This window comes from Aquarana catesbeiana, linkage group LG01 (assembly GCF_042186555.1).
Source record: "Aquarana catesbeiana isolate 2022-GZ linkage group LG01, ASM4218655v1, whole genome shotgun sequence".
NCBI classification, from domain to species: Eukaryota; Metazoa; Chordata; class Amphibia; order Anura; family Ranidae; genus Aquarana; species Aquarana catesbeiana.
Genome location: NC_133324.1, coordinates 208,742,889 through 208,754,926, shown reverse-complemented (window position 1 = coordinate 208,754,926; position 12,038 = coordinate 208,742,889).

The window sequence follows — 12,038 nt, the reverse complement described above, 5'->3', positions numbered from 1 at the left end:
AATGATATTTTAAAGATAGCAACCAGAAATATTGTATTGACTTACTGCTCATTATGCTAGCATTTGTACTTGACAACTATGTTAGCGATAGAGATGTGGTATATGTAATTTGCGACATGCAATTTAAAAAAAATCTGTTAATTATGCCACAGTCAGGAACCAGAAATATTTCAAGGGCATGCTGTATAGCATTTATGTGATTTTACTGGGATACAATGGAAGATGCAGGGACTTGAGAGGTGTTATATGTAACTAAATTTGAGTTAAATTTTCCATAGCCACAAGCAAGAAACACAGAACTAATTTGTAGGGAAGTATGTACTCGTTGTCAAAGAGAGCATGCAAATTTCATTTTGGTTAAACAATTAACAATAACGGTGTATTTTTTTTAACCTGAAGCCACAAAATTGTACATTTTTTGCAACAGGTTTTTGATAAGGTGCTATTTTAGAGGGAGGGAGCAGGCATATTTAATGTCCAAAAAAAAAAGGATTGAAAATCAAAAACATTTTATAGGTTTGCAGCACACCTTTTAAGCCTTTCTTAGAGAGGCCACAAATTCTGAGGAATGCCACGTACAAACGATTGCACATTCCGACAACAAAATCCATGGTTTTTTCCAACGGATGTTGGCTCAAACTTTTCTTGCATACACACGGTCACACAAATCTTGTCGGAAATGCCAATCGTCAAGAACGTGGAGACGTAAAACACGTACGCCGGCACTAGAAAAGGGAAGTTCAATACCAAGTGCGCCACCCTATGGGCTCCTTCTGCTATTCTCGTGTTTGTAGAAGTTTGGTGAGAGACGATTCATGCTTTTCAGCCTCATGCTTTTCCCATCATTACTGCTCTTCAGTTTGTGCTTGTGGGTCCATATCTGGTTTTCAGTGATTGCACCCTCAAAGCGCACGCGAGGTCCGTATAAAATATATGGAGTACTTTGCGGTTAGGGGGTTCATTGATATGCCAGAAAATGTTTAATAAACATTTAAAAATTTTTTTTTTTAGTTAAACTGAAATAATATTTCCATTGATTTACTGCTTGTGTTTCTTTTAGCTGTCTCCTAGGTTCTCCAATGGGCTTTTCTTTTTGGACATTTTCTGCAATAGTGCAAACGTAATTTATTTGATACATGAGGTGACAATCTCTTCTTCAGCAAACTATTATTATGTTGTGGATATAGAAATGAATGCGGGTGCCACTCACCCAGAGAACACACTAATCACCCATAATTCCCACTAATGGCAAGGTGTGCAGTGCCAATATAAACTCACTGGTTCCTCATACGTACCTCTGATATTGAATCTTTTCACCAGAATGTATTTTGAACACTAAATTTTCTGAACCCTTGGCCCCTGAAGAAGGTATAGGAACACCTGATACTGGAAACCCGTCGGGCATTTGGGCATTTATATTGCATGCGGTTTTTTATACAACACATTGGTTTGTCTTATGTAGCACATGTCGTGCATCCTTTCATACATGTGGTCTTTTGTATTTGTATTTTAATTCATGATATTAAAGATTTATTTCTATAATTTTTGAGTTGGTGGTCCATTCAAAGTCCCAAATAGGGGGCATTCATTTCTATATCTATATAAAGGGATGGGACCACCATACTCTATATGAGATGATGTGAGTCTCCATCTTGTTCATTATTATGTTGTGGGTCTGCCACACACACACCTTGTTTTTGTTGTTAATGTATGTAATTCATTACTGTTAAAAATATACATAATTTTCAGCACCATGAATTTTGCAGAGTCACAAAAAGGGCATGATTGTGGCAAATTATAAAGCACTGTGGGAGTTATTTACTAAAGGAAAATCCACTTTGCACTTTCAAGTGCACTGCAAAGTACACATGAAACTGCACTGAAAGTGCACTTGTACTGCAAAGTGGATTTGCCTTTAGTAAATAACCCCCATTTCAGTGTAAACACTAACTTAGTCCAAAAAATGATATTGAGCATTGAAAGAAGAAGCCACACATTGTTGAGTAGAAAACGTTTTACTCTGTGCACATTCAAATGTGAGTTAGAAAATGGTTTTTGAACAAACAAACATATTTTAGTAATATCATTTTTGTTTTTGACAGTACAAATAGCCTTTTTGTGTTAAAACAGGCATGTTCAAAACCATAAAACAATACAGAACTCAGGAACTCAGGCTGGATTCACACCTATGCATTTTTAGTGCTTTTTGCATTTTGCAGATTTGCACTACAGAACGTGTTCCATAGGAAACCATGGTGTGTGGACTGTAGTGCAAATCTGCAAAATGCAAAAAGCACTAAAAATGCATAGGTGTGAATCCAGCCTTACAAAGTTCAACTTTGACAAAGTGAAGGCAATATCAGACATTAGTATGTCCAAACTGTGTTGATCTTGCCTTCATCAGATGTGGTAATGTCACCCCTGTGAAAGCCAAATTTTGAAGATGCTCACAAATTGAGAGTCAAAATGGGGATTTCCCTCCTGATCCCATGCCTGATATCAACATGTGCTAGCTCCGATCATGGGAGATCAAACTGTGTTGATCTTGCCTTCATCAGATGGGGTGATGTCACCCCTGTAAAAGCCAAATTTTGAAGATGCTCACAAATTGAGAGTCAAAATGGGGATTTCCCTCCTGATCCCATGCCTGATATCAACATGTGCTAGCTCCGATCATGAGGGATCAATGGACGTGTTTCAGGGGTGCAACCCCTTCCTCTCATCTACTTTATTTGCGAGGAAGGGGTTGCACCCCCAAAACATGTACATTGATATCCCGTGATTGCAGATAGCACATGTTGGCCTTGGATCTACAGTGACTTTACTTCCAAGTGCACTTTCAGTGCACTTTCAAGTGCACTTGCAGTGCAAAGTGGATTTTCCTTTAGTAAATAACCCCCACTGTGTGCATCTTAAAAATTTGGCTTTCTAAATTTTTTTTAAAATGTGTGAAAATAATAAAAATACAAACAAACTTGAAGAATTTTGGGGTGTTTTAGATTCTGCCTAAAACATCAATGATGTTTTTGAGTCTTTTCCACACCATTGATGTCTTCCTTGATCTTTTGTACACCATGATCTCCCTGATGAGGATGTGTGCACTTGCACTTGTGAAATGCAAATCTTCTTCCACAACATCCACATCACCTAAAATAAAAAAACACACCATGTATTATAAATATGCAGGCATACATCTATTACCTGAAGCTGTGGTCTCAGACACTCACCTGTTGTGGTCACTATTTCGCCCATTTCATAAATCTCTCCTTCCTCCACATTTTCTGGTTGTGGTTTTGGGGATTTGCTTTTGTTTTGGAGGTGGGGGTCCCTGGTGTCCTCAGATGTCCTGAGTCTTTTCTCACCTATGTGAATAAAAAAAGGTACACTTAGCACACTGATCGTTGAGGCCAGAAATAGTAATATGAAACATTGCTTGGAAGTGTTGTACAATAGTCTTTTTTGGCAGAGTTCCAAGCTGAAAAAATTATTTTTTTCCCCTTTCTAAAGCTGGAATACTTACCTTTTTGTACAATTTTCACACATGGAGACACCCCTAGTATCCACTGGTGAACCTGTGTGGGACACCCTAAAAAGTTTGTTCTGGTGTCCCACACTAGCGCTCCTGCGTCCAGATGTGTAAACAGCTGCTGAGTGTCCTCTCCTTACACTGAATTAAGTTTGCATTTCATTCTAGTACAAACCCATCTAGATAACAATGTCATACGCTTATTTTAATACAAATAGCCCTGAACAAATGTAGTTAACCTGTATCTGCCAAAAACATTGTATTAGTTGGCGAACAAACAATGTTTCCTACGAACGATTACTGTGCCAATGAACGAGAAAGTTGCCATTTTAAACTGTACAACAGTAAAGAAAAGCACATGGAGCAGCATGCAAGTAATAATAATAATAATAATAGGAACACACGAAAACTACTTACTTTTTTGAAGAACTCTCTTGATCTTTCTGTACTGATCCTGCTTCCTCAATTTCAGGTCTGACCAGTGTTTCCTCAATTGATCCTTGGATTGTCATACCCTAAAATTCCTGTGCAGACTTTTCACAACTTTAGCCATTATCTTGGCCTTTCTCACATTTGGGTTTGGGTACGGTCCATACTTCCCATCATGGTCGGCCCTCTTCAAGATGTCCACCATCTCCACCATCTCTATAAGGGACATACAGTGGGGACGGAAAGTATTCAGACCCCCTTAAATTTTTCACTCTTTGTTATATTGCAACCATTTGCTAAAATCATTTAAGTTCATTTTTTCCCTCAATGTACACACAGCTCCCCATATTGACAGAAAAACACAGAATTGTTGACATTTTTGCAGATTTATTAAAAAAGAAAAACTGAAATATCACATGGTCCTAAGTATTCACACCCTTTGCTGTGACACTCATATATTTAACTCAGGTGCTGTCCATTTCTTCTGATCATCCTTGAGATGGTTCTACACCTTCATTTGAGTCCAGCTGTGTTTGATTATACTGATTGGACTTGGACTTGTATCAGTATTTAGTAGAAGCACCCTTTTGATCTAATAAAGCCATGAGTCTTTTTGGGAAAGATGCAACAAGTTTTTCATACCTGGATTTGGGGATCCTCTGCCATTCCTCCTAGCAGATCCTCTCCAGTTCTGTCAGGTTGGATGGTAAACATTGGTGGACAGCCCTTTTTAGGTCTCTCCAGAGATGCTCAATTGGGTTTAAGCCAGGGCTCTGGCTGGGCCATTCAAGAACAGTCACAGAGTTGTTGTGAAGCCACACATTATTTTAGCTGTGTGCTTAGGGTCATTGTCTTGTTGGAAGGTAAACCTTCAGCCCAGTCTGAGGTCCTGAGCACTCTGGAGAAGGTTTTCGTCCAGGATATCCCTGTACTTGGCCGTATTCCTCTTTCCCTCAATTGCAACCAGTCGTCCTGTCCCCGCAGCTGAAAAACACCCCCACAGCATGATGCTGCCACCACCATGCTTCACTGTTGGGACTGTATTGGACAGGTGATGAGCAGTGCCTGGTTTTCTCCACACATACCACTTAGAATTAAGGCCAAAAAGTTCTATCTTGGTCTCATCATTCCAAAGAATCTTGTTTCTCACCATCTTGGAGTCCTTCAGGTGTTTTTTAGCAAACTCCATGCAGGCTTTCATGTGTCTTGCACTGAGGAGAGGCTTCCGTCGGGCCACTCTGCCATAAAGCCCCGACTGGTGGAGGGCTGCAGTGATGGTTGACTTTCTACAACTTTCTCCCATCTCCCGACTGCATCTCTGGAGCTCAGCCACAGTGATCTTTGGGTTCTTCTTTACCTCTCTCACCAAGGCTCTTCTCCCCCAATAGCTCAGTTTGCCTGGACGGCCAGCTCTGGGAAGGGTTCTGGTGATCCCAAACGTCTTCCATTTAAGGAATATGGAGGCCACTGTGCTCCTAGGAACCTTAAGTGCAGCAGAAATGTTTTTGTAACCTCTGTGCCTTGCCACAATTCTGTCTCTGAGCTCTTCAGGCAGTTCCTTTGACCTCATGATTCTCATTTGCTCTGACATGCACTGTGAGCTGTAAGGTCTTATATAGACAGGTGTGTGGCTTTCAAGTCCAATCAGTATAATCAAACACAGCTGGACTCAAATGAAGTTGTAGACCCATCTCAAGGATGATCAGAAGAAATGGACAGCACCTGAGTTAAATATATGAGTGTCGCAGGAAAGGGTCTGAACACTTAGGACCATGTGATATTTCAGTTTTTCTTTTTTAATAAATCTGCAAAAATGTCAACAATTCTGTGTTTTTCTGTCAATATGGGGTGCTATGTGTACATTAATAAGGAAAAAAATGAAGTTAAATGATTTTAGCAAATGGCTGCAATATAACAAAGAGTGAAAAATTTAAGGGGGTCTGAATACTTTCCGTCCCCACTGTATTTGAGGCCTTGAATCAGGAGGTGGCGGGGGTAAGTGGCAGCCAGGAGGTGGCGGGCCCAGTAGCCTGCCCGAATCCCAGGTCTCCCCCCTCCGACTTCCAAAAAAAAGTCCCAGGAAGAGCAGTAACCTGGAGGAGGCAGAACTTGGCCTATTTCTGAATGCTACTGCGGCCATCAGAACCCCCCCACAATAATCAAGATGACTATGCCTACATGGCAGCCTGCAAAATGCAGGAAATGGAGGAGGGCCAACGCCTCTTATGTGAGGAAGTTATCTTACAAGCCCTAAATAAGGGGTTGGGGGGCAAACTCACAAGCCAAAGCCACGTTTGTGAGTTCATCCATGGTCCTCCTCCTCCACCTCCTGCCACAACTACAACACCAGAGCCACAGCCTGGAAGCAAGCGTGGAAGGAAGTGTGGAAGGAAGGCAAGAAAGTGATGGCCTGGGTTCAGTCTAGTCTGACAAAAGACGCAGGCTGTTGTAAGACCACAGCCTGGGGACAGATATGTCATCTACTGTTCCTGATCTCTTTTAGTCCTGGACTGGATTGTGCTCACTATTATAAGGACTCTTCAGCCCAATTTTGACTGTAAAATAATTGATGTCTGCCCTGGGGTACAAAGGCTTCGCAAATTTCACCAGTTTCTCCAGCGTTCCCTTCCTCTTTATTTTGTTATGACCCATAATTTATGGCTATTTATTTTTCACAAATACTTGCCTATGTGTTTTACTTGAAAAAGGACAGTTTGTTTATGAGTAGGCAGGTACATTTCAAAAATACAACGTCAAATTAACAAGGGATACCAACAACAAACAACCTCCTTGAGGTTAAAAAATATAAGATAATAATGGTGTTGTGGTAACTTGACACAAAATGAAAGAAAAAATTATGGAGATCACTATAAAAAGAAAAAAAATAAGAGATCTGGATAAAAATAAATAAATAAATAAACAAAAATTCTAAACATTATTATGGAGATATGACAAAAAAAAACAATAATAATTATTCATGAGATCACGAAAAATAGTAAAGAAATCAGTTTGTCAGAACTCTGTGAATATCAGCAGCAAAACAACTTCATTATTCTAGCATTATAAAGAAGAAGAGAATGCGCTTTATTAAAAGATTTTAAAATTTGCAGCGTGACAAATGTGCTATCTCAATTACGAACGCTAGTTTTACCAGACCAAGCTCTTCCTTCTTGTAATTGATTGAGAGCATGCGTGGAACTTTGTGTGTCGGGATTGTGTACACACGATCACAATTTATGAGAAGGGATTTTGTTGTCGGAAATATTGAGATCCAGATCTCGAATTTTATTTGTCGGAAATTCCAGCGGAAAATGTCCGATGGAGCCTACACATGTTTGGAATTTCCGCCAACAAGCTCCCATCGAACATTTGTTGTCAGGAAATCCGATCGTGTGTACGCGGCAGAAGAGTGCAAGCACATTTCAACTGGAAATAAAAAATATTGACTGAAGATTATAAAAAACAAAGAACAATCAGCGCAAACACAGTGAAAGAACATGAAAAAATGCAAGATGAACACTATAGGCAATCACATACACCTACGAGATAATCAATAAAACATATAGCATACAGTTGTGTAAATCTTTACCATTTTTCCATCTTCAGTCAATCTTCAGTCAATAAAACAAAGGTAAGTGCAGCGCATACGAATAAAAGAAAGAAAAGTCCAATCCAGATGGGTAAGCTCCAATAACCAGATAGAAGGAATAACAGGATCCCTTGTGAAGAAAGTGGGAAAGTCCTTCCAATGTTAAGTGACAATTCCTCTACCAAATAAGCCCAAATACGCTTACCAGAAATAGTGGACCTCCCAATCACAGAAGGTCAAAAGTGCGTTTATGCCCACAGGGATGTTGTGAACCTCACATAAGGCTTGAGCGGTCCTCAATCCAAATATACGGGGCTCCTGTCCAGCAGTGAGATCCAGTAGCAAAAAGAGCGACCTCCAAAAGCCGGTGGTAACAGTGGTGTAAAAGTTGTCCCAAAAAGACAAAGGGAACACTCTAATGCCCTGTACACATGGTCGTACTTTCCGACGGAATATGTGCAATCGGAGCTAGTTGTCAGAAATTCCGACCGTGTGTGGGCTCCATCTGACTTTTTCCATTGGAATTTCCGACACACAAAGTTTGAGAACAGGCTATAAAATTTTCTCACAACAAAATCCTTTTGCATAAATTCCAATTGGCCAATTCCGACGCACAAAGTGCCACGCATGCTCAGAATAAATTCCGAGACGGAACTGCTCGGTCTGGTAAAATTAGCGTTTGTAATGAATATAGCACTTTCGTCAAGCTGCAATGTTTTAAATTGTTTAATGCAGCGCACTCTCTTCTTTATGATGCTAAAAGAATGAAGTTGTTTTGCTGCTCATATTCACACAGACTTTTCACAAACTTCTTTCTTTTTTACATCAAAGTTTATTGTGAAAGAAATAACAAAAGATGCATCCGTGGAGTCGCAGCTCCACATGGTATTATACAGTGTTAGATTGACATCAGAAACATCATTGTACATCAGTTACATTGCAGGAATTGGTATCAATTGTTTAAACTTGTACAACTGTAAAACTTAATAAAGCATATATCAATGATTAACATTCATGAATTCTGTGTTGTTACTCATAGAAAAAGAGTAGTTGGAAAGGGAAAAAAGAAAAGAAAGAGGGGGAAGGGTATTAAGTAGTAAACCTTCAGTTTAAATTAATTGGAATCCCTGTTCCTCACTAGACTGTTTTTTAATATTTAGCTTATCATATGAAAGTTATCTCTTACCAGTACCTAGTTCATGACATCCACATATGCCTGTGAGTATTTGTATATAAGCCAAGGTGACCAAGTTTTGTGAAATCTTTCCACATTTTCTCCTGCTTGTGCGATAGTCTCTTCCATCTCGTAAAACTCCGTTACCTTATTTAGCCACTCCTGTATGGATGGAATTTTTGTAGATTTCCAGTACAGTGGGATGACCGCTTTGGCCGCATTTAAAAGATGTTTGGTAAGTGAGTGTTTGTACCTCTTAATGGGAAATTCCGTGACATGCAGAAGACATGCTGCTGCGTCTAACTTTAATTTTGTTTCTGTTATTAAGTAAATCATCTCTTTAACCTTTGTCCAAAAAGTGTTCAATATTGGGCACTGCCACCAAATGTGGAGCAATGTTCCTTTATCAGCATTGCAACGCCAGCAGGCATCCGAGTGCTCTGGAAACCAGGAGTGTAGTTTTACTGGTGTGGCATACCATTGAGTGAGTAATTTGTATGCTGTTTCCTGGGTTTTTGTACTCAGGGAGCATTTATGAGCGAAAACACATGCTTTTGACCATTGTGAAGTCGTCATAGGAATGCCTAGTGCCCTTGACCAGCTCTCTCTGAGATCCCTCTCCCCCTTGTCCTCCCCATTTTGGATCCAGCGGTATGCTAGTGATGTTACTTTGGAGATGGGTTCCTCTTTTTGACATATTGACTCTAATTCTGTTAGTGGTCTGTTGAAATTTTGTTTTTTTTGTGTTTTATTAAGGAAGCTGCGGCATTGGAAATAAGTCCAAAGCCGCAGGTCATGTAGTTTGTATGTATGTTTTAGATCTGTGAAGTTCCTGAACTCTTGATTGTGAAAACATTGATAAGCTAATAGGGAATTATTTGTGTCGTTCGCTTGGAGTGATCGGTTCCCCATTCCTGGTGGGAAGTTGGGATTATTTTGTAGTGGGGTGAGCGGACTGAGAAGTGACGAGAAGTTGGCGAGTTTCGTTAGTTTTTGAAAGATTGTTAAGGTAGTACCTACTAAGGGATGCATCCTCATCTCCGCTGGGAGACTACTCCACTGAATCCATGGTGAGTATTTAATTGGTGTTTGGCTCAATTTTTCCTCAATTTCTACCCAATCTTTAAACGTAGAGTGGCAATGCCAATCTATTATCCTAGTTATGTGAGAGGCCATATAGTACGCACGGAAGTCTGGGAGTCCCATTCCCCCTTTATCTTTGGGCTTGGTGAGTCTAGAAAAACGTACTCTCGGTTTCTTGTGAGCCCAAATAAATTTTGTTTGGGTTGTATGAAGCACTTTAAAAAAGTTTTGGGGAATTTTTATCGGCAAATTTCTGAATAGATACAATACTCTTGGTAAGATGACCATTTTACATATAGCTGCCCGGCCGAACCAGGATAGACTTTTTGAGTGCCAGTTTTGTAAGTCTAAACAAATTGTTTTCAGTAAGGGAGTGAAATTATATTCAAAAATTTGAGATAATTTAGGGGTCAGCCATATTCCTAGATATTTAAGCGCTGTGTTTACCCATTTAAAGGGACAATTTGATTGGATAAGATCTAATTTATTTATGGGAATCGAAACATTTAAAATTTCTGATTTGGTATAATTAATTTTAAGGTTTGAGAGATATCCAAAGATAGAGAATTCTTTCATTAAGGAGGGAAGTGAAATATGGGGGTTCGTTATGAAGAACAACAAGTCATCCGCGTATGCCGCCACCTTGTATTCTTTTCTCCCCACCTCAAAGCCCTGTATTGCCCTTTCTGCTACAATCCGTCTGATAAACGGCTCTAAGGTTAGGATAAACAACAGGGGCGAGAGAGGGCATCCCTGTCTCATCCCGTTTTTGATTTCAACTGTGTTTGAAAGGGAGCCATTGATCTTCAGCTGCGCAGAAGGGTTTTTGTAGAGCGTAGAGATCCAAGACATCATGTTGTTTCCCAAGCCAATGAACCTACATGTTTCTAGCATGAAATCCCAGGCCACGCGGTCAAAGGCCTTCTCCGCGTCCGTGGACAGGAGAAGGCCTTCGAATCTCCTCATCCCCGCAGCATGCATCAGATTGAGCGTTTTAATTACATTATCTCTGGTTTCTCTTCCTGGCATGAAGCCTGCTTGCTCGCTTCCTATCAGTTTGTGTAGTAAAGGTTTCAATCTGTTTGCTATTATTTTTGACATCAATTTCACGTCAAGATTCAGCAGCGAAATTGGCCTGTAGCTTGCGCATTCTGTTAGGTCCTTGTTTGGCTTGGGAAGAATTGTAATATGTGCCTTGAGGAAATCCACCGGGATCTCCCTGGGCTTAGACATGTAGTTCAGGGCCTTTAGTAATGGTCCCAGAAGAGTTTCCTGGAATGTTTTGTAATAAATTGCTGTAAAGCCGTCCGGTCCCGGACTTTTCCCTGTCTTTAGGTGTTTGATCACTTGCTGTAGTTCATAAGTTTCTATGGGATTCTCTAATTGGGTAATGTCTTCAATTGACAATGAGGGAAGTTTAGAGTCTATCAGATATTGACGTATGGCGTGTAGTCTTGTTCCTTGAATTGAGCTAGGTTTTTGTGGATTGGGTAAGTTATACAAGGATGTGTAATAATTATGAAAATGGTGTGCAATTTTTTCGGTAGTGATATCTAGTTTCCCTTCTTTTGTTCGTATGCCTGAGATATTTTGTTGTGTTTTCGCGTTTTTTATGACTCTTGCTAGTAGGCTACCCGTTTTGTTTCCCTGTTCGTAGTAGATTTTTTTTCTAAAAAAAAGGAATCGTTTAGCTTTTGTGTCAAAGATCTGTTGGAGTGTTTTTCTATATTTTAGAAGTTCAGTTGCCGTATGTTCTGTCAGGGATTGTTTATGTAGGGATTCTAGGGTGCGAATCTTCTCTGTCAGGGATTTAATTTCTTTTTCCCTTTCTTTTTTGCGGTAGGTGCCCATTTTAATGAGTTCTCCTCTAATTGTGCATTTATGTGCTTCCCATAATGAAAGGGGGTTGATTTCTGGTGTGGAGTTAGTTTTGAAGTAGTCCGATAGTGATGTCGCTATTTGAGGGAGTATAGTTGGATCTGTTAACAGTGCTGAGTTTAATCTCCATGTGTTTGTTTTGGGTCGGGGTTCCGTGAACTTCAACAGCATTGAGATTGGAGCATGATCTGAGAAGGTCTGTATCCCTATTTTAGCTCCAGTGACTAAATCTAGGTCTCTTTGTGATATAAAGATATAATCTATTCTTGAGTATCTGCAATGAGGAATGGAGTAGAAGGTATAATCTTTTCCCTCGGGATTGAGGAATCTCCACGAGTCTATTAATTGGAGCGAATTTA